Below are 6,088 nucleotides of genomic sequence, written 5' to 3'. Positions count from 1 at the left end.
GAATACTGAGCCACCAGGAAGGAGGAAAAGAGGAAGACCAAGGAGGTGGTTTATGGATGTGGTGAGGGAAGACATGCAGGTAGTTGGGTTGAAAGAGGCAGATGTAGAGGACAGAGGGGGTATGGAGACAGATGATCCACTGTGGCAACCCCTAATGGGAGAAGCTGAAAGAAAAAGAAGAAGAAGAAGAAGAAGAAGAAGAAGAATACACATAAAGCAACATGCTGAATCTTAATTGTATGAAGGATGTCCAATCCGTCTGCAATCGCAAGAACATTCTGAGGAAAATGTCTATTGATATGACATTGTATTATTTATTGTGTGTTTTGCCCTTTAAGAGCCACAATCCAAATTTAAATATGATGCCATATAGGAAAACACTAAACACTAAAGTTTCCTTAGTTGAGTAGTAATGAAAGACTAAGCAATGGTGAGAATGGAGAGGTAGCTACTGTTGAGAAAAAAAGGAAAGGGAGAAACAGTCTTTAACCAAAAATATGGTTTTTAGGATCTCTATGGGCATTGGATTACTTTTAATGGAATTAATTTGATCTGATAGTTCAAATTTTTTAAATGGCTGCAGCTGATAAAATGTCTCATCTAAGACATGTAATATTACTTATAGCACCAGATGTTGTCCTAGCTATTTAGCATGCCAGAGATCAAAGAATTCATTTACTATTTTGACAGTGTGAATCTTTTTAAATGCCTTTCCATTGGAAAAGCTACAATCCTGTGCTGCATCGCTGAACACCCGGTGTAGTCAATTGTAGTATCTTTTAATCTGATATGAAGAACATGTTATCACACACTCTGGTTCAGAATTCGTTTTGTGATTTGTAACAATTGTAATAGACAGCTGGAACTGCATGGTATAAAACTATCAGGAATTAGACAAGAAATCAAAACAAAAAAACAGAGATCAGATCAAAAACAAGATAGAGGTTAAAAAAGCTTTATATCAGGCACTGGACACTATAGAATACTTTACCTAGGAACACATGTCACTTTGGGTTATGTTGGTTTTTGTTCTAAAAAAGTGATTTTGATTGTTGGTACCAGAGAAGCTGGTTTGAGTATTTTTGTAACTGCTGACCTTCTAGGATTTTTACACAAAACTATTCACAGAAAATTTTGAAATAGAGATAAACATCCAATGATTGGCAGGTCTGTGGACCCAGACCCCTTGCTGCTAGCTTGAACCCGAGAAGAATGGGCAGGCTGGTTCAAACTCACAGAAAGTCTACACATAACCACTCAATACAACTGCAGTGAACAGAAGGCCATGTTGGGTTCAGCTAAGAAGATAAAAATGAAGTTGCAGTGGGTACCGGATCACCAAGTCTGGACACAATGGTAAAATGTAGTCTGAAGTAATAAATCTTGATTTCTGCTGAGGCATGTAGATGGTACTTTTAGAATTGGGTTTGAACATGGACCAAACCTGGCTTGCGTCAGGATTCCAGGCTGGTGGAGGTGGTGTAATGGTGTGGGGATGTTTTCTTGGCACATTTTAGCATGTGCTTCCATTCATAGCAACAATTTACCCATCTACTAATGGCTACTTTCAGCCTGATAATGGATCATGCCCTGCAGCAAATGTCTTCTCAAAATTGGCATTAGGAACATTAAACTAAGTGCAATGTTATGTATATTATGTAACACAATCGATCTTTCAGTTACCAGATCAAAACATCTCTGAGCTAAAAAAGAAAAAGGAGATTTACAGAGTGACAGTGACAATGAAAAATATGCAGGAACTATGCAATCATATCAACAAGGACCTTGTTAGTCTCTGGAGGGAACTCAACGAGGGATGCCCCCTCATTGGCCTCTGGAGGTATTTTGGCTGTGATGTGGAAAGGATAGGCAAGGTTACTTGGGGATTAAATTAAACTGGGAAGGCTACCTTGGTAGTCTCTGGAGGAAACTTTGCTGGGGATACTCTCTTGTCAGCCTCTAAAGGGAGGGAATGGCTCTGATCTGGAAATACAAGCAAGTTTACAAGCCTTCAAAAGGAAGTTATGCTGGGGAGTCCACTTTGTTAGTCTCTGGAGAGTACTTTGCCAGGGATACCCACTTGTTGGCCTCTGGAGGTAGTTTGGCTACAATGTGAAAAATATAAGCAAGCCTTAAGAGGGAACTTAGTTGGGACTTTTCATCTCAAGACCATCTCATCATGTTGTAAACTGCAATTGGCTGAATGGGTTTGGGCAACAAGCAGGGTCCTCCCATTAAAGATATCTTTTGATGCAAAGTCAATTCTAGGATACCAGAAATAGCCATTCTCTCTTTTCCAGTTTGAGGTTAAAAAGGCTATTGAAAAGCAGTTGTCCCTCCAGCAGGTTGCCTTTTGTAGGGAATGTGTTGCTTTTGAGACAGATCATATAGAGACTTCGTCATTAGGCAAAAATCACTAAATGCATTACCATGCTGGTGTTAAGTCAGTCTCACCTTCCTGCTGCATACATGCGATAAAGCATTTTGTCTTAGAGAACGACTCACACAGTTACTGCAAGTTGTTTTTTTTTTTTTCTTAAACCTAAAAAAAATATGTGAGTAAAAATTATAGACAGGAAAAACCTTAAATGCAAATTAGGGGGATAGAATGAGATCGAAAACAAGAAGTGTTATATCACAAAATGGCTTGGTGAAGGTGTGTGGGCAAACACTGCGCAATAATACAGACTCTTGAGGGTTGAAATGCACTAAACAACCAAAGAGGACATGGGAGGTGACAAGACATGAAGCAAAACTCAGATGACATAGTAAAGAAGCACATGACAACACGTGGTGGACAGTAACAAAGTAAATGTAATTCGTTACTGTTGCCTTTTCACATATTTGTACTTTGCTGAAGTATTTTTTGGGGAGACTTTTACTTCGCATTACTTCAGTATATTTCTAAATCAAATATCTTACGGTTTACTTAACTACATTTTGCGAAATCAGTCGTTCCCTTTTATTTATAAGGATAAAAACTTAACTGGTCAAACACGCAGCAAGATATCGATCAGGATCGAGCGTTCGCTCTGTTTTAACTTGTTTTGATTGGCGCTTGGTGTATCTACTTATCACCAACATACAGTTCAGCGTCAGTTCAACAGCAAGCAGAACATTTAGAGAGGAATAAATGATGGAAGAAACTCCTGACTCGAACTCCCCACAACACCCGTGGTCTCATATGTGTGATTTTTATGGAGTAGTTTAAAAGGTTTTGGGCTTATGATCATTGTAATGGAAATCAATCAGTGTTTGACTTATTAATATCATTCTATTAATAGATCAGTGTGCTGAAAGTCACATAAGAGACTTTTTACATAAACTTGAGTTGATTAGGCAAAGAGTCTTGTGACGAAAATGATAATAGGATAGTTTAAATTGAGCATGTTTTCTTTTACTGGAGTAATATTTTACCTAATGTGTCTACTTTACTAACTCAACTACATGTTTTTTTTTTTTACTTCGTCCAATACTGAATGTTATTCCACCATGTTGTAATCCAGTGCAAATTATTGGCATGACCCATTTAAAATCAAACCCAGCTACTTTCCACACTTCGTCAGAAACATTTCCCAGCAAAATACATATATTCTCATCACCAAGTCACAAGTCCTTGCTTGTTTGGAGAAAAAAATCCTGAGGGTAGAAACCAGGAGTGTCGAATGTGTTTTGCTTGATGACTGTCCACTCCAACGGAAAACTGCAAAAGCTCAAACCGAGGCTATTTTTAAGGCTGCAATAGTAACGCTTGAGAAAAACAAACACACAAAAAAAATTGTGGATCGTGTTGGCAAAACTCCTGCTGTCTGTGAAATAAGGACACAGCTGGTCCTGGACGCGTTTCTCCAATTGTCTCGCAGTTAGAAAAGCTATTTTTGTCGTCGACGATTTCTATCTGCTCAAAACGAAAGCCGATTTATTTCGTTCTTCCGCTCATGCGTGACATTGAGTCCGCTGGGGAAAGGAGACGTTGTTACATTCCTGTCCCTCCATTGTCTACAGTTCACTTCTTATTCACCTCTTTTTCTCTCTTTCGCTTCCTTTTCCCCTCATTTTTTTCCCCTTGGCTTCACTGCCAGTTCTTTTTTATCTGATGAGCCATGACCACATCACCTGAAATTCTCACTTTTAAGTTATCATCGCTATTATTTCGGACACCAGCATTATCGTGACAGAACATGAAGAGGAAAGACAGAGAGTAAGACGTAAAAAAAAAAGTCTGGGCTTTTATCAGATATTTCAAAGCCATAAATCAGAAGTGATATTTGGAGGGATAATACAACGGAAAGAAAAATACATAAATCTTCCCAAACGTTTTTTCTAACCCATGAAATATACAGGTATAAAAATACACTATATGGTTAAAAGTTAAAATATTAGCAATGCCAGGTACTGATGTAGGTGAGGTGAGGAAGCCTGGGGTTCAGCCTGCATTCCAATTCTTTCCAAAGGTTTTTGAAGAGGGTTTTAGTCAGAAATCTATAGCAGGAGATCTTCCACTTTAAACTATGTAAAGCATATCTTCATAGAGCTGCCATTTTCCACAGAGTCTGGGGAAGAACCACATATGGGTGGAAATGACTGATTCATTTCACTAAAGGTTTGCACCAAGTTGTATTCAATGGTGGACAGTAATCATGAAAATGTTATTCTCATTGTATTTAAGCACAAGAATTTAAGACTTTTTAAGACTTTGCAGAACCCCTGGTTATCCAATCTCTAAAATACAAGATAGGAATGACCTAGAGGCTAATTTCCATTAGGTCATTTTGAAATGCAGTCTCCTCTACTTCAGCCAGGTTGGCTGAACACGGCAGCACCAGACCATGCCTTTCAGTTTTTTTCAGTTTACTGCATACATGGTACAAAATAGTCTGAGAATCCAGGAAGGGTGGAGTTTGCCTGAATAGCAGCTGGTGCAACAGCAGGAGCATTGTAGCTTTAACATGCTTTTGTACACCAAATCTAATTGTACCCATTTAACCTTCTCCAGAAATTTGCCTCATTCATAGTCAGGGTTGTTTATTTTCTGCCTCAGGTGGGCATGAACTCTGTCTTATGTGAACTACATCAGGCTTTCACTTAGCACCAGAATATTGAGATGCTGCTGGCATGTTCTTCATCCCTGGATACAAGCAATCCAGTTCAGAGGCAGGCTGAATTAGATGGACCAATCGGTGGCCACTCTTCAAGATATTGCAATGCAGATTGGAACATGGCATAGGAACTGGCATATATGACATAGATGTTGGATTAATCAAGAAACTGCCAATTCATACACTCTACAAAACGGTCATCAGAACATTTCCCAACTAGCCCTAGTTGGATAAAACATTCGATAATGCTCTAAAATCTTACACCTTTGCACAAAAGGGTTTACCACCTGCAACATGGATGCACACAAGGCTACATCTTACAATTTGCATAGTGAAGGAAGAAAAGGGGTCCTATAGTTTAATTACATTCACCCAAATTTTCACCTAAAGTCTTGCCGGAGTCACCAACTACACACTGTCCTTAACTTTCATACAACAATAAGGACACATAATAATCCATATCCTTCTCTTCCTGTCACCCCTCTCTCTCTCTCTCTCTCTCTCTCTCTCTCTCTCTCTCTCTCTCTCTCTCTCTCTCTCTCTCTCTCTCTCTTTAAACATGCTCCTGAGGTTCCAGTGACCACTGTTCCCGCCCATCTTCCCTCTGCAGATCTTCCAACTTCGTCCAGGCCTGCCTCTGGATAGTGTTCTCTTCGATTGGACGCCACTCTGTGCAGCTTGGGACGGTTTCTCATCAACGCCTTGGGTGGTTCCATGAAATTACAGAGTAAGTACAGGAGCTTTGAGGATGGATTTGGACTGTAGTTAATATTAACGGTCTGCTACACTGACTCGGGACTACAGTTTGCTTCTGATCACCATCAATGCACCCCGCAACATCGTTCTCTGTAATAAATGGACTTTCGGTGCAACCCAGATAAGGATGGGTTCCCTCTTGAGTCTGGTTCCTCTCAAGGTTTCTTCCTTATGCCACCTCAGGGTGTTTTTTCTTGCCACAGTCGCCACCGGCTCACTCATCAGGGACAAAC

The sequence above is a fragment of the Silurus aristotelis genome (assembly GCF_946808225.1).
Source record: "Silurus aristotelis genome assembly, chromosome: 20".
Lineage (NCBI taxonomy): Eukaryota > Metazoa > Chordata > Actinopteri > Siluriformes > Siluridae > Silurus > Silurus aristotelis.
The sequence above is the reverse complement of the archived record's forward strand: the minus strand, read 5'-3'. Positions refer to the sequence as shown.